Source organism: Cervus canadensis, chromosome 9 (assembly GCF_019320065.1).
Source record: "Cervus canadensis isolate Bull #8, Minnesota chromosome 9, ASM1932006v1, whole genome shotgun sequence".
NCBI classification, from domain to species: Eukaryota; Metazoa; Chordata; class Mammalia; order Artiodactyla; family Cervidae; genus Cervus; species Cervus canadensis.
Window position 1 is genome coordinate 15403197 of NC_057394.1, and position 18103 is coordinate 15421299.

General features: G+C 38.6%; 1 protein-coding gene; it reads left to right on the forward strand.

Annotated features, from left to right (window-relative positions):
• LOC122447477 (ATP-binding cassette sub-family C member 4-like) overlaps positions 1-18103 on the forward strand; it is a 1659665-nt gene that overhangs the window by 1355327 nt on the left and 286235 nt on the right.

An 18103-nucleotide genomic window follows, 5' to 3' on the forward strand; every position in this document is an offset into this window, starting at 1 on the left:
TTGCACATACAAGTCTTGGCTAGTTTTTTTTTTTTTTTTTTTAATGTCTTTTTTTGTTTGTTTTGTTTTTTTGGTTTCTGGTGGGACAGGATGTTTCTAGTTCATTTTGTACAGCATTTGCTCAGCCCTGGAATCATGCAGTTCTCCAAGCAGCCCTGTCTTCTTTTAGTGTGAAATGGTATTTAAAGGCTATAGTCTGGGTGCTAGAGGGGCTTATGGCTCTTGTTTATTGTTCCTTGGCTTTTTTCAATTAGACCAAGTTAGAATACATTTTTAAGGTAAACAAATATGTTTATATGGGTGTTTACAGTCCAAATCAGATGCAGGACACTAGTTTTTTACTTCATCTTATTGTGCTTACATCTGTATCTCTTTTCTCCCATCATCTATTCTCTTTGTCCCAAGTCTAAGCCCAATTCTCAATGATATCAACATAATTATTCATTTGTTTTACCTTATAATGTGACTTCTGAAAACATAATAGATTTATCTTTTAGCAGTTCATACTGTCTTCACGTGGGTGTATCATTCAGAGAATGTGTTTTCAAATTGTTTTGTTTAAAACCACTTTTGATAGTTCTTTTTTGTATGGCTCTTTGAACCAACAGGATGGGTAGATATTTAGGTACTTTTATTTAAATTTACTCTGAAATTTTAGGAATTGCTTTTTTAAAAATTACTTCTTTTATAATTATAATTCTGTATAATGTTTTCATGGTTCCAAAATCAAGACAAGGCTACTTTTAAGGAAGGCTGATATCCTTGTTAGCTCTATTCTAATTCTCCTTTTCCTTTTAGAGATAACTTTCCAGGCTAATTTTGACTAATATTTTTATTAATGTTTTTTAAATATAGTTTTTTTTTTAACAGTGTCAGACTTTTTTTTTTTTCAGTTCTCTCATTTATTTATTTATTTGTTTTTCCATTGGATTTTTTTTTCCATTTATTTTTATTAGTTGGAGGTTAATTACAATATTGTAGTGGTTTTTGTCATACATTGACATGAATCAGCCATGGATTTACATGTATTCCCCATCTCCATCCTCCCTTCCACCTCCCTCTCCACCCGATCCCTCTGGGTCTTCCCAGTGCACCAGGCCTGAGCACTTGTCTCATGCATCCAACCTGGGCTGGTGATCTGTTTCACCCTAGATAATATACATGTTTCGATGTTGTTCTCTTGAAACATCCCACCCTCACCTTCTCCCACAGAGTCCAAAAGTCTGTTCTGTACATCTGTGTCTCTTTTACTGTTTTGCATATAGGGTTATCATTACCATCTTTCTAAATTCCATATATATACATGTTAGTATACTGTATTGGTCTTTATCTTTCTGGCTTACTTAACTCAGTATAATGGGCTCCAGTTTCATCCATCTCATTAGAACTGATTCAAATGAGTTCTTTTTAATGGCTGAGTAATATTCCACGGTGTATATATACCACAGCTTCCTTATCCATTCGTCTGCTGATGGGCATCTAGGTTGCTTCCATGTCCTGGCTATTATAAACAGTGTTGCGATGAACATTGGGGTGCACGTGTCTCTTTCAGATCTGGTTTCCTCGGTGTGTATGCACAGAAGTGGGATTGCTGGGTCATATGGCAGTTCTATTTCCAGTTTTTTAAGAAATCTCCACACTGTTTTCCATAGTGGCTGTACTAGTTTGCATTCCCACCAGCAGTGTAAGAGGGTTCCCTTTTCCCCACACCCTCTCCAGCATTTATTGCTTGTAGACTTTTGGATAGCAGCCATCCTGACTGGCGTGTAATGGTACCTCATTGTGGTTTTGATTTGCATTTCTCTAATAATGAGTGATGTTGAGCATCTTTTCATGTGTTTGTTAGCCATCTGTATGTCTTCTTTGGAGAAATGTCTGTTTAGTTCTTTGGCCCATTTTTTGATTGGGTCATTTATTTTTCTGGAATTGAGCTTCAGGAGTTGCTTGTATATTTTTGAGATTAATCCTTTGTCTGTTTCTTCACTTGCTATTATTTTCTCCCAATCTGAGGGCTGTCTTTTCACCTTACTTATAGTTTCCTTTGTAGTGCAAAAGCTTTTAAGTTTCATTAGGTCCCATTTGTTTAGTTTTGCTTTTATTTCCAATATTCTGGGAGGTGGGTCATAGAGGATCTTGCTGTGATTTATGTCGGAGAGTGTTTTGCCTATGTTCCCCTCTAGGAGTTTTATAGTTTCTGGTCTTACATTTAGATCTTTAATCCATTTTGAGTTTATTTTTGTGTATGGTGTTATAAAGTGTTCTAGTTTCATTCTTTTACAAGTGGTTGACCAGTTTTCCCAGCACCACTTGTTAAAGAGGTTGTCTTTTTTCCATTGTATATTCTTGCCTCCTTTGTTGAAGATAAGGTGTCCATAGGTCCATGGATTTATCTCTGGGCTTTCTATTCTGTTCCATTGATCTATATTTCTGTCTTTGTGCCAGTACCATACTGTCTTGATGACTGTGGCTTTGTAGTAGAGTCTGAAGTCAGGCAGGTTGATTCCTCCAGTTCGATTCTTCTTTCTCAAGATTAGTTTGGCTATTCGAGGTTTTTTGTATTTCCATACAAATTGTGAAATTATTTGTTCTAGTTCTGTGAAAAATACCGTTGGTAGCTTGATAGGGAGTGCATTGAATCTATAGATTGCTTTGGGTAGTATAGTCATTTTGACAATATTGATTCTTCCAATCCATGAACACGGTATGTTTCTCCATCTATTTGTGTCCTCGTTGATTTCTTTCATCAGTGTTTTATAGTTTTCTATGTATAGGTCTTTTGTTTCTTTAGGTAAATACACTCCTAAGTATTTTATTCTTTTTTTTGCAATGGTGAATGGTATTGTTTCCTTAATTTCTCTTTCTGTTTTCTCATTGTTAGTGTATAGGAATGCAAGGGATTTCTGTGTGTTAATTTTATATCCTGCAGCTTTACTATAGCCATTGATTAGCTCTAGTAATTTTCTGGTAGAATCTTTAGGGTTTTTTATGTAGAGGATCATGTCATCTGCAAACAGTGAAAGTTTCACTTCTTCTTTTCCTATCTGGATTCCTTTTACTTCTTTTTCTGCTCTGATTGCTGTGGCCAAAACTTCCAAAACTCTGTTGAATAGTAATGGTGAGATGGGCATCCTTGTCTTGTTCCTGATTAGGGGAAATGCTTTTAATTTTTCACCATTGAGGGTAATGCTTACTGTGGGTTTGTCATATATAGCTTTAATTATGTTGAGGTATGTTCCTTCTATTCCTGCTTTCTGGAGAGTTTTAATCATAAATGGATGTTGAATTTTCTCAAAGGTTTTTTCTGCATCTATTGAGATAATCATATGGTTTTTATCTTTCAATTTGTTAATGTGGTGTATTACATTGATTGATTTGCAGATATTAAAGAATCCTTGCATTCCTGGGATAAAGCCCACTTGGTCGTGGTGTATGATTTTTTTAATATGATGTTGGATTCTGTTTTCTAGAATTTTTTTAAAGGATTTTTGCATCTATGTTCATCAGTGATATTGGCCTGTAGTTTTCTTTTTTTGTGGCATCTTTGTCTGGTTTTGGAATTAGGGTGATGGTGGCTTCATAGAATGAGTTTGGAAGTTTACCTTCTTCTGCAATTTTCTGGAAGAGTTTGAGTACGGTAGGTGTTAGCTCTTCTCTAAATTTTTGGTAGAATTCAGCTGTGAAGCCATCTGGTCCTGGGCTTTTGTTTGCTGGAAGATTCCTGATTACAGTTTCGGTTTCCTTGTTTGTGATGGGTCTGTTAAGATCTTCTGTATCTTTCTGGTTCAGTTTTGGAAAGTTATACTTTTCTAAGAATTTATCCATTTCTTCCAAGTTGTCCATTTTATTGGCATAGAGCTGTTGGTAGTAGTCTGTTATGATCCTTTGTATTTCCATGTTGTCTGTTGTGATCTCTCCATTTTCATTTCTAATTTTGTTAATTTGGTTCTTCTCCCTTTGTTTCTTATTGAGTCTTGCTAACGATTTGTCAATTTTGTTTATTTTTTCAAAAAAACAGCTTTTAGCTTTGTTGATTTTTGTTATGGTCTCTTTAGTCTCTTTTGCATTTATTTCTGCCCTATTTGTTAAGATTTCTTTCCTTCTACTAACCCTGGGGTTCTTCATTTCTTCCTTCTCTAGTTGCTTTAGGTGTAGAGTTATGTTATTTATTTGACTTTTTCTTGATTCTTGAGGTAAACCTGTAATGCTATGAACCTTCCCCTTAGCACTGCTTTTACAGTGTCCCATAGGTTTTGGGTTGTTGTGTTTTCATTTTCATTCATTTCTATGCATATTTTGATTTCTTCTATGATTTGTTGGTTATTCAGAAGCGTGTTATTTAGCCTCCATATATTTGAATTTTTAATAATTTTTTTCCTGTAATTGAGATCTAATCTTACTGAATTGTGGTCAGAAAAGATGACTGGAATGATTTCAATTTTTTTGAATTTCCCAAGGCTAGATTTATGGCCCAGGATGTGATATATTCTGGAGAAGGTTCGGTGTGCACTTGAGAAAAAGGTGAAGTTGATTGTTTGGGGCTGAAATGTCCTATAGATATCAATTAGGTCCATTGTGGACCTAGATGGTCCTAATTGTGGACCTAGCTGGTCCATTGTGTCATTTAAAGTTTGTGTTTCCTATGGGGAATGTGTATAACTCTGTGGCTGATTCATATCAATGTATGACAAAACCCACTGAAATGTTGTGAAGTAATTAGCCTCCAACTAATAAAAAATTTTAAAAAAATTAAAAAAAAATAAAGCTTTAAGCTCTTTCCAAAAAAATAAATACATAAATAAAATAAAGTTTGTGTTTCCTTGTTAATTTTCTGTTTAGTTGATCTATCCATAGTTGTGAGTGGGATATTAAAGTCTCCCACTATTATTGTGTTACTGTTAATTTCCTCTTTCATACTTGTTAGCGTTTGCCTTACAAATTGCGGTGCTCCTATGTTGGGTGCATATATATTTATAATTGTTATATCTTCTTCTTGGATTGATCCTTTGATCATTATGTAGTGTCCTTCTTTGTCTCTTTTCACAGCCTTTATTTGAAAGTCTATTTTATCTGATATGAGTATTGCAACTCCTGCTTTCTTTTGGTCTCCATTTGCATGAAATCTTTTTTTCCCAGCCCTTCACTTTTAGTCTGTATGTGTCCCTTGTTTTGAGGTGGGTTTCTTGTAGACAGCATATATAGGAGTCTTGTTTTTGTATCCATCCAGCCAGTCTTTGTCTTTTGGTTGGGGCATTCAACCCATTTCTATTTAAGGTAATTATTGATACGTATGGTCCCGTTGCCATTTACTTTGTTGTTTTGGGTTCACGTTTGTACAACCTTTCTGTGTTTCCTGTCTAGAGAAGATCCTTTAGCATTTGTTGAAGAGCTGGTTTGGTGGTGCTGAATTCTCTCAGCTTTTGCCTGTCTGTAAAGCTTTTAAATTCTCCTTCACATCTGAATGAGATCCTTGCTGGATACAGTGATCTGGGTTGTAGGTTATTCTCTTTCATTACTTTAAGTATGTCCTGCCAATCCCTTCTGGCCTGAAGGGTTTCTATTGATAGATCAGCTGTTATCCTTATGGGAATCCCTTTGTGTGTTATTTGTTGTTTTTCCCTTGCTGCTTTTAATATTTGTTCTTTGTGTTTGATTTTGCTAATGTGATTATATGTGTCTTGGGGTGTTTTGCCTTGGGTTTATCCTGTTTGGGACTCTCTGGGTTTCTTGGACCTGTGTAACTATTTCCTTCCCCATTTTAGGGAAGTTTTCAGCTATTATCTCCTTGAGTATATTCTCATGGCCTTTCTTTTTGTCTTCTTCTTCTGGGACTCCTATGATTCGAATGTTGGGGTGTTTCACATTGTCCCCGAGGTCCCTAAGGTTTTCCTCATTTCTTTTGATTCTTTTATCTTTTTTCCTCTCTGCTTCATTTATTTCCACCATTTTATCTTCTACCTCACTTATCCTATCTTCTGTCTCCGTTATTCTACTGTTGGTTCCCTCCAGAGTGTTTTTGATCTCATTTATTGCATTATTCATTTTTAATGGACTCTTTTTTATTTCTTCTAGGTCCTTATTAAACATTTCTTACATCTTCTCAATCTTTGTGTCCAGGCTATTTATCTGTAACTCCATTTTGTTTTCAAGATTTTGGATCATTTTTATTATCATTATTCTAAATTCTTTTTCAGGTAGATTCCCTATCTCCTCCTCTTTTGTTTGAGTTGGTGGGCATTTTTTATGTTCCTTTACCTGTTGGGTATTTCTCTGCCTTTTCATCTTGTTTAGATTGCTGTGTCTGGAGTGGGCTTTCTGTATTCTGCTGGTCTGTGGTTCCTTTTCATTGTGAAGGTTTCTCCCAGTGGGTGGGGTTGGACGATTGGCTTGTCAAGGTTTCCTGGTTAGGGAAGCTTGCATCAGTGTTCTGGTGCATGGAACTGGATTTCTTCTCTCTGGAGTGCAATGAAGTGTCTAGTAATGAGTTTTGAGTTGGGTCTATGTGTTAGGTGTGACTTTGGGCAGCCTGTGTGTTGATGCTCAGGGCTATGTTCCTGTGTTGCTGGAGAATTTGCATGGTATGTCTTGCTCTGGAACTTATTGGCTCTTGGGTGGTGGTTGGTTTCAGTGTAGGTATGGAGGCTTTTGGATGGTCTCTTATTACTTAATGTTCCCTGTAGTCAGGAGTTCTCTGGTGTTCTCAGGTTTTGGGCTTAAGTCTCCTGCCTCTGGATTTCAGTCTTATTCTTCCAGTAGTCTCAAGACTTCTCCAACTATACAGCACTGATAATAAAACTTCTAGGTTAATGGTGAAAAGATTTTCCACCATGAGGGACACCCAGAGAGGTTCACAGAGTTACATGGAGAAGAGGAGAGGGAGGAGGGAGATAGAGATGAGCAGGAAGAGAAAAGGGGGGACTCAAGAGGAGAGAGATCTACACAGTTCTCTTTTCCCAAAGTGTTCTCCATAGCCCAGACACCCACAGAGATTCACGGAATTAGATTGTGAAGAGAAGAAGGAGGGAGGAAATAGAGGTGTTCTGAGGTAGAAAACAGATAGTCAAAAGTGGGAGAGAGTAATCAACACACTCCCGAGTAAAAATGGGTACTGAATATTGGATTCTTAAATGCCCAAAGTTGAAATCAAATATTGATAAACAAAGATTAAAAATCCAGAGTAGAGTTATACTCTTAAAAATACAATATTAAAAACAAAAGCACAAAAAATTCTGAAATATATATGAAGTTTAGTTTAAAAATAAGGCTTCTCCTTTTTTTTTTTCTCCAAGGTTATAGTGAAATGAAAATGAAAAGTAAGGAGTAATAGAGGACCTTAAAAGAAAATAAGAGAAAAAATAAAACAAGAAAATTTTTTTTTCCTAATTAAAAAATAGTAAAAATATGTGAAAATGAAAATGAAAGTTAAGGAGTAATGGAGGAGTAATAGGGAATTTTAAAAGAAAATAAAAGAGAAAAAAGAAAAGAAAAGAAGAAAAAAGTTTTTTTAATTAAAAAAAAAGTAAAAATATATCTAGGAATTTCTCTGGAGCTGTTGCGGTCAGTGTGGGTTCAGTTCAGTTTCAGATAGCTCCTCGTTCCACCTTAAACTTCTCAATATCTATAATCCCGTTCTGGTGTAGTCGGTGTTACCTACAGGGATTTTAATCTGTTATACCAGTCACTTCTGAAGTAGTTCCCTTTGTTTATTTGGCTTCTGTTTGCCAGTCTCTTCAGTGTCTAATTTCTGCCCTGACACAGGCGGGCGGAGGTGGTCTCTTGTTTAGGTTCGCTTGTTCAATCCTGCTGCGGGGAGGGAGGGGCACTGCAGACAAATGTCACTGGCGTGTGTGGGGAGCATTCACAGTGTTCCAGCCACACTGAGTTTGCCCCCGCTCACGGGTGTGTGCTTTTCCCATCTACACTGCTCAGGCTCCCAGCTGCTCTATATGGAGCGGGCCCTGCATTGCGTGCGGTTCCAGTTTTTGGGTATTCCACAAAAGCGTGGACTCGGTTGGGCCTGCATTTTGTGCCTTCCCCGCCCGAGCAGCTCAGGCAGCCAGGAGCTTGACAGGCACACTCTCCCGGGTGCAGTGCACCTTAGCCCCTCCACGGTCCCAGCCTCAGTTTCTGCGCGAGTTAGTCGGGTGCGTGAGCCTTGTGTCTTCTCGGGAGCTGGCCTCTAGCTGCGACCCTCCTGGTGGATGTCGACCATCCAGAATCTCAGGAAGTCTTTGGTTAGAAACTGGGAGCCTGTTTGCAGTTTGGTAGGGGTGCCGTCTCTGGGGCTGAGGTTGCCCCTTTCCCCTCCCCCCTGCCTCCTGCCTCTGGCTGGGGATGGGCCGGTCCACCTCCGGCTAGCTGTTCTCTGGAATTGCTCAGTCCCTTTGTTCTGCGAACGGCTGGCAGTGTGTTTGGGCCGGTTAATTTTCTCTCTCTCTCTTGCTATCCCACAGTTTAACTTGCTATCTCACATTAGCTCCCTCCAATTGCCCTCAGGGCATTCGGGCCTGGTCCTTACCCTAAGCAATGCCGCACGCTCCTCTCGATTCTGCCCCCACTTGCTGGTGGTGGATGTGGGCGTCTGGGGTACTTTTCTGCTGGGAGTTGCTTTTAGGCATGTAATCTGTGGGTTTTAGTTATTTTTCCTCCCAGTTATGTTGCCCTCCGAGATTCGAAAACTTCCCCCAGGCCCGCCAGTGAGAGGGTTTCCTGGTGTTTGGAAACTTCCTCTATTACGACTCCCTTCCTGGGATGGGTCTCTGTCCCTAGCTCTTTTGTCTCTCTTTTTATCTTTTATGTTTTGTCCTACCTCCTTTCAAAGACGATGAACTGCTTTTCTGGGCACCTGATGTCTTCTGCTAGTGGTCAGAAGTTGTTTTGTGAAGTTTGCTCAGCGTTCAAATGTTCTTTCAATGAATTTGTAGGGGAGAAAGTGGTCTCCTCATCCTATTCCTCCGCCATCTTAGCTCCTCCCCCTTAAATATAGTTTTATCTGAAATTTTAGTTTTCCTACTGTGCAGAATGAAAATTTTCAATTTGAATACTGTAATCTCTGGACGTGGGTTTATAAGAATTTTTCTGGAAGCATGAAATGTGTCATGGGACTCTGGTTAAAACTCTTTGTGATCATTGTAACTCCTTCATAGCAGGTCTGTAGCCAATCCAGGCTCAAATGCCAAGACAGTGTAAGAGTGAAGGTTAGCAGATGCTTACATGCGGTTAGTTTTTGCATCCAGAATTTTCCAGGGAGAGGAATCTTCAGGCTCCACCCTAATCAGTTGAACCTAAACCAGTTTCTGGAGGCTGGACCTCGGGCATCAGAGTGCCCTTATCCCCACCCAGGTGGTGCTAAGGTGCAGTCATGATGAAGACCACTGTGTAAAAGATGAGTGAATGCTAGGATATCTAGAATGCTGGTGGTTATGATTTCCCAGATTCACTGCTTTTTCTCCTTATCTCTGGATTTTTCTCAACTCTTCTTTGGAACTTCCCGGTTCTAAAGATTAACTGCCTGTTCAATTTTTTCCTACAAGATCACTCTTTTCTGCTTGTATGTTTCACTCAAGTGTTTTTCTTTGTTGGCTTGCTTCTATTTTTGTGTTTTTATTTCCATGAATGATATATGGGGAAATAGGGTGAGAAATACTTGGAGGAGGAATTCTATCCACTGAAGAATTTCTAGTTTCTAACTGAACCCTGCAAGAAGTTATCCTAAGAAGCAAAAGGTGGGACCCAATATCAGGTGCTTTTAGGAGACTGAATACCAAGGACTCTATCAAGAAATGGCTACCATGATGAGCTTCCCTGGCAGTCTGGTGGTTAAGACTCCATTCCCCCAATGCAGATGTGAGGGTTTTTGATCGCTGGACTGGAAACTAAGATTCTGCATGCCACAGGGTGTGGCCAAAATAAAAGTCTGCCTCAGAGACTCAGACTCTCAGATAACCCTGAATAATGGATGTTGTGGTATTAAATTCAGCTCTTTTAAAGATCCTTTATGATTTCAAGAGTTGTGAATAATTCTTGTGAAAGAATAACTATATTCTGAGTTGGTTTGTGGAAAGAATATACATGTGGTCATAGATTGATGTCAGAGAGGAAAGGTTTAAGGGACAGTGTTTGACCTTGTTCCTGCTTATCAAGAAAGTTTTAATTAGGTTAGCTTTATGATTGATAATGCATATTTTCTCAGTTATTTTATTTCTTTTTAGTTGATGGTGTGAATTGGAAATGTACAGATGAGAGAATTCCTTGGTGGTGTCTGCCCACACCAGTGTACATGTGGTAGGGGCAGCTCCCAGGAATGGCTGCCACCAGCGTCTGTGTTCCCAGGGTGACTCAGAGCCACTCCTTGCCTCTCTGAGAGACTCTCCAAGGCAAGCAAAGCCTTCTGAAATTCAGTCTATCCTTGGGATTCACACCACTGTTTCATTTGGAGTTAATACTTGGACTAGAGCATTGAGCATATGCAGGAGTTAATCTTCTGGTAGCTGGACAAACTTTTGCCTGGTTTGCCTCAGGCAGTTTTACCAAATGTCAGAAATGGAAACACTCACAGATTACAAATGCTGCTGCCAGCTGTCCTGTTAAATGACTCTCCATCTGTAACCTTTCCTTGTGTGTGGAGGGGATGGATTTACTTAGTCTACCTTTGATGGCCTCAGTCACTTCTGCCCTGTGTGTTCTGGAAGCTTTGAAGAATCATATTTATTCTTCCAATCCATGAACACGGTATGTTTCTCCATCTGTTTGTGTCCTCTTTGATTTCTTTCATCAGTGTTTTATAGTTTTCTATGTATAGGTCTTTTGTTTCTTTAGGTAGATATACTCCTAAGTATTTTATTCTTTTTGTTGCAATGGTGAATGGTATTGTTTCCTTAATTTCTCTTTCTGTTTTTTCATTGTTAGTATATAGGAATGCAAGGGATTTCTGTGTGTTAATTTTATATCCTGCAACTTTACTATATTCCTTGATTAGCTCTAGTAATTTTCTGGTAGAGTCTTTAGGGTTTTCTATGTAGAGGATCATGTCATCTGCAAACAGTGAGAGTTTCACTTCTTCTTTTCCTATCTGGATTCCTTTTACTTCTTTTTCTGCTCTGATTGCTGTGGCCAAAACTTCCAACACTATGTTGAACAGTAGTGGTGAGAGTGGGCACCCTTGTCTTGTTCCTGATTTCAGGGGAAATGCTTTCAATTTTTCACCATTGAGGGTGATGCTTGCTGTGGGTTTGTCATATATAGCTTTTATTATGTTGAGGTATGTTTCTTCTATTCCTGCTTTTTTGAGAGTTTTAATCATAAATGAGTGTTGAATTTTGTCAAAGGCTTTCTCTGCATCTATTGAGATAATCATATGGTTTTTATCTTTCAATTTGTTAATGTGGTGTATTACGTTGATTGATTTGCGGATATTGAAGAATCCTTGCATTCCTGGGATAAAGCCCACTTGATCGTGGTGTATGATTTTTTTAATATGTTGTTGGATTCTGTTTGCTAGAATTTTGTTAAGGATTTTGCATCTATGTTCATCAGTGATATTGGCCTGTAGTTTTCTTTTTTTGTGGCATCATTCTACCGCAAACAATCTAATAGAATTCAATGCAATCCCTATCAAGCTACCAACGGTATTCTTCACAGAACTAGACCAAAGAATTTCACAATTTGTATGGAAATACAAAAAACCTCGAATAGCCAAAGTAATCTTGAGAAGAAGAATGGAACTGGAGGAATCAACCTGCCTGACTTCAGACTCTACTACAAAGCCACAGTCATCAAGACAGTATGGTACTGGCACAAAGACAGAAATATAGATCAATGGAACAGAATAGAAAGCCCAGAGATAAATCCACGAACCTATGGACACCTTATCTTTGACAAAGGAGGCAAGGATATACAATGGAAAAAAGACAAGCTCTTTAACAAGTGGTGCTGGGAAAACTGGTCACCACTTGGGCAAAGGAATGAAACTAGAATACACTTTCTAACACCATATCACAAAAATAAACTCAATGGATAAAGATCTAAATGTAAGAACAGAAACTATAAAACTCCTAGAGGAGAACATAGGCAAAACACTCTCCGACATAAATCACAGCAAGATCCTCTATGACCCACCTCCCAGAATATTGGAAATAAAAGAAACAATAAACAAATGGGACCTAATGAAACTTAAAAGCTTTTGCACAACAAAGGAAACTATAAGCAAGGTGAAAAGACAGCCTTCAGAATGGGAGAAAATAATAGCAAATGAAGAAACAGACAAGGGATTAATCTCAAAAATATACAAGCAACTCCTGAAGCTCAATTCCAGAAAAATAAATGACCCAATCAAAAAATGGACCAAAGAACTAAACAGACATTTCTCCAAAGAAGACATACAGATGGCTAACAAACACATGAAAAGGTGCTCAACATCACTCATTATTAGAGAAATGCAAATCAAAACCACAATGAGGTACCATTACACACCAGTCAGGATGGCTGCTATCCAAAAGTCTACAAGCAATAAATGCTGGCGAGGGTGTGGAGAAAAGGGAACCCTCTTACACTGTTGGTGGGAATGCAAACTAGTACAGCCACTATGGAAAACAGTGTGGAGATTCCTTAAAAAACTGGGAATAGAACTGCCATATGACCCAGCAATACCACTTCTGGGCATACACACTGAGGAAACCAGATCTGAAAGAGACACATGCACCCCAATGTTCATCGCAGCACTGTTTATAATAGCCAGGACATGGAAGCAACCTAGATGCCCATCAGAGATGAATGGATAAGGAAGCTGTGGTACATATACACCATGGAATTTTAACTCAGCCGAAAAGATCATTTGAACGCAGTCCATGAGATGGATGAAACTGGAGCCCCTTATACAGAGGAAGTAGCCAGAAAGATAAAGAACATTACAGCATACTAACACATATATATGGAATAGTAAAGAGTAACGTAACCATAATATGCAGACAGAAAAAGAGACACAGAAATCAGAACAGACTTTGAACGTCTGTGGGAGAAGGTGAGGGTGGGAGTTTCAAAAGAAACAAGCATGTATCTATCTATGGTGAAACAGATCACCAGCCCAGGTGGGATGCATGAGACAAGTGCTCCGGCCTGGTGCACTGGGAGAAGACCCAGAGGAATCGGTGGAGAGGGGGTGGGCAGGGGGGATCGGGATGGGGAATAAGTGTAAATCTATGGCTGATTCATATCATTAGACAACCACTGAATGTTGTGGAAGTAATTAGCCCCAACTAATAATTAAAAAAAAAAAAAAAAAAAAAAAAAAAAAAAAAAAAAAAAAAAAAAAAAAAGAATCATATTTAATATATGTCTTCTTACTCTCTATATGTGCTTGGGGTTTTGTTTTCACAATCTTGTGCTATTCATTATTTTGCCTTCTTCTTCTTCTTTTTTTTTTTTTGAGTGAAATTACTGGAAAATTGGTTTTTACTTGCTGCTATTTTTTGTATGGAGCGTAATATCAACTTTCTATTTTCCATAGTTGCAACTTATGCCAGAATGGAAATTCCTTGTACATTATACTTTTCATCAGTTCTCTGAATTGCCATGACTGCTCCTTGATGAAGGCAAAGTTGTGCATGTTTGCTCAGTCACTCAGTTGTGTCCAACTCTTTGTGACCCCATGGCCTGTAGCCCACCAGCCTTCTCTGTCCATGGGATTATCCTGGCAAGAATCCTGGAGTGGGTTGCCGTGTCCCCCTCCAGAGGACCTTCTCAACTCAGGGATCAAACCTGCATTTCCTGTGACTCCTGCATTGAGATGGATTCCTTACTATTGAGCCACTGGAGGAAGTCCCAAAATAATAAATGACTCTCCCCCAAAATTGCATCAGTAACAGTTCATGTTTGAAATCCTTTGCTATCTTTTTGAAAGATAACAAATTTTCTATCCCAATTAAATAATAATCATTATCAAGAATAAAAAGGATGCACAGATGAGTGGAAAATATGAGCCTTGAAGTGGCATTATACCTTAATGAGGCTATTTCTCCAGCTGTTTTTTGTTTTTTTTAATATTGATTTATTTGGCTGTGCTGTGTCTTAGTTGCTGCATGTGGGATCTACTGCCCTGACCAGGGACTGAACCAAGTTTCCCTACATTGGGAGTGTGGAGTCGAACTAAAGGACCACCAAGGAAGTCTCTCAACTAGGTTATTAAATATTGTTTCTCAGCGGAAAACTCCAGGTATGCTTAGGCTGTAATGACCTGCCTTTATTTACATTCCTTTTTGCTGGATTTATTGAATTTATCCATATTCTCTTTGGTGAGTGCTATTACTCTCAGTTCTCCTGTAATTACAAGGATGTTAGGCTCAAATGGACACCTGGGTAACAGGCAACAGTGTTTCCCAAATAGAATCATAAGTTTCAGGAAAATTTGGGATGTCAGGTATTACTGCTGGGCTTCTGGTGGTTTGTGGCTGTAGCACTGGACTGCCCTTGGCAACACCTGGGCAGGGACTGGCCTTGTGTACAGTTTGATGTTCTTGCTTCTCTGTGTGGCCTCCACATTTCCATCTCAGGAAGTTATAAACAGTGTGTTTGACAGTCCACTGTGTGAGGGACTCTTCCAAGGGCTCTCTATGCCTCTTGGGATGGATGACAGGATACGGTGGAAATGTATTAGAACTGATCATTTTACTCAGGTCTGATCATCTTACTTACACTTCTTCAACTAAATAGCGTTCCCTTTATCCTCTATAGTAGATGAAAATCTCCTTGACTTCATGGAGGGAGGGGCAGCTGGTGCAGCCTGTTAACATGTGTGTGTGCATGTGGCCATTTGTGTAGAACAAGACAGGAATGTTAAGGTTTAATGAGACCCCCATATGAGGAATGGGGACATATTTAGATAAATATCCTGACCAAGCACTGGTTGGCTGAGAGAAAATGCTTGGTATTTTTTTTTTTTTTTTGGTGTTTGGTGTTATGGATTCTCCTTCCTTCCTCTCATGTGTGTGTTCCTCAGCTTCAGACAGACAGAAGGGAGCTATCAAAGCAAACCTATCAGGTAAGCCCAGCTTACCCTGTCTGTGTTAGTAAGGCGGGATTGACAAAAAAGGGAAAGCCCTGTTCCTGAAAGACTTCCAAACTTTTGGAATTTGTCTTTTGAGAAGTCTGTGGAGGAAATGATATTGCGGCTCAAGGTGTTTAGTTTTGGTGACTTGGATTTGTTGAGTGATTTTCCTTGATGGTGAAGGAAGGGGACCTGGGGAGAAGGGGACATTCAAGGAGTGACCAGAGAGAGGAAGTAGGTTGTTGGGTGGAGTGGCTGTTTGGCAGGGTGGGTTAGTGTTGCTATTTCTTTGCCTTTTTCTTTGGGAAAGAAACTTGCTTTCCCTAAGTCTTACTCAGGGTGGAAGCCTCAGTGCACCCTGAGTCAATTGGTTTAGCCTTGGGGAAGAGATGATTGGGAACATTTCTTCCAAACCACCAACTTCAGTGGATGGTGGATCAAGAACTACGGAAGACATGATTTTTTAGCTTGGCCTCCACCATGTTTAATTTTTTACTCCAAAGAACATTATAACTTCTAGAGGGTAGAGACATAGTGAGGCAGTGCTCCTGGGAGCTGAGTGCCTACAGAGCTGCCAGGCCTGGTTTCTTTGTGGTACTCCAGCCAAAGTTGGTTTCCATTCCCTGGATCTATGTGTAGAGTTTGGGGCATAAAAGAGTGGATGTGTTTGTGCCAGTGTCTAAGTTCATAAAGATTCATGAAGAAGGTGAAAAAAGCATGTCTCCCATATGTGACCACATTGACTTTCTATTGGGCTGAGACATTGAGAGTACAGGGGACAGGGGTAGACTGCCAGCAGGCTTGTTCCTATGGAAGCAGATTTCTTCTTCTTCTTCTGCCACCTTTTTCCTTATTCATCTTAAGGCTCAGTTGGTATTGAGCCTGTTAGTGATATTTATTGAACATCCACAGTGTGCTAAGTACAATGTACTAAGGCTTTACTATGTTTGAATGGAAAATTTTGCCTTCAGGTTAAAACTGTTGCCTACTTGTCTTATAGGAGATAATAGATCTGCATATGTTTCTTTTAAATTAGTCACAAATGTAGCATTTTGTCAAAATGTATTTTAAACATGCTAATGATAAAAGTAAATCTTATTTAAAGAAAAACTGACATTTCTAATTTAGGCTTTTTTCTCTTCTTTTAGGAAGGCACCAGAGTAGTTCAACCCATATTTTTGGGGAAAATGATTAGTTACGTTGAAAACTATAATCCTGCCAAATCTGCTGCTTTGCATGAAGCCTACGGCTACGCAGCAGGGCTGAGCACCTGCGTGCTCGTGTGGGCTGTTCTGCACCACTTGTATTTCTATCACATTCAGCGTGTGGGGATGAGGCTGAGAGTAGCCGTGTGCCATATGATCTACCGCAAGGTGAGTGTCACTCAGTACCACGGTGTGTACCTCCCTTGAGGGATCAGGAACATTTGGGGAAAGTTCTCTGTAAGTTACAAACTTTGTAACCGGGATCGTTTACACCTTCCTAGAGAAGCTTGCTTTTGCATCAAGCCAAGTTTGTTGTTGTTGAAGCAAACTTGACCAATAAATAATGAATAGTTTTCTTTTGAGATCAAGTGTGGGCTGTCCTTGACAACTTTTAGCCATAGGCTGTCACACAGTAACCACTAAATTTGTACTGTAAAATATTAAATTAATATTCAAGAATAAGCATTAAAAGTATCAAGTTGATTTTCAGTGTCTTCATGCCTAAATTCCATAGTGCTGTTTATGGAAATTTTTGTTGTCGTTCATTAATACCTTCAGTTACATCAAATTTGTATTTAAAAGTGAACTTCAGAGATTGGATCTATAAAACTATATCTAAGAGCAGAGAATGTATTTGATAAAGGGAATGATTCTAATTTTAATAGACGCATCTAATTATATTCAATATAATTATCTTTGCTAGAGAAAAATGTAAAGAGAATTCATGCTAAATATAGACTCACTCCTTATATTTTATAGATAATTTTTGTCAATGGTATTAAAGAAAATAGGATATTTGAGATGAAACTTGAAATTTTACATTGCTTTATTAATTCTAGAGAGAATTTGTTGCTCTTCATTTAAGTTATTTTAATATAATATTTCCTTTCATTTTTAGTATGCATTGTAGCAGTTTTAATAAAAACTGATTTAATGTGTTTAGTGATTTTGTATTGAGCAATGCCATGAAATTATTCCATAGTTTACCCTTATCTAAACTAGTGTAAAAAGAGTAAGGCTTTCAGGTATTGTTACAAAAGTATTGCCACAGATATATCACTGTCAAGAGCTGAAGGGCTCAGTATAAACTTGATCCTGGATATGTCTTTGCCTTAGACTGTTTTTAAAAAATCCTTATTTGACTGTATTATATCCTCGAAATTTTTAAAGAGAGTAGATCTTAAGTGCTCTCACCACACATGTTAAATAGGATAACTATATTAGGTAGTGGATACTTTAAGTGGTTTTACTACAGTAATCATTTCCCAGTGTATATTTATACCAAAGTATCATGTTGTAACCTTAAACATATGCAACTTTTATTAATAAATAAAGCCCTCATTGAAAGATAAAACCAAACAGCTTAAATGGAAAATATTGCTTCTTCTACCTGGTTGCTGCTTATCTAGACCTTCTGCTTCTTCAGAATACTTTTTTCAGCAGAAAGTGAGATGTCTTCTCATCTTTCCTTGAGCAGAGTCTTGTACTTTTCAGGATTGTGTGAAACTGGGGACCTGGCATCTCACTGTCTTGTCTGACAACAGCATCTGAGCTGCTTTCCTTCTGGGTGATGGAGAAATTGCAACGGTGCCCGCATACTGCAGTCAGAGGTCTTCACTGTCATTTATCATCATCTTTGTTATTCTGTTGCATCTTTAACCATTTAGGAGTTGGATACTCAGATTTCCCCACAAATTGGCTAAATGTTTGTCTTTCCAGATCATATTTAACTCTCATAATAGTTATGAAATTTTACCTGAACCATGTTGTGAAACCTTAAGTTAGGTGTGAGGTGATGGTTTAGTCACAGCTCACTCTTTGCTGCACAGGTGAGCCATTGTCTACCTGTGTTTCCTCCTCT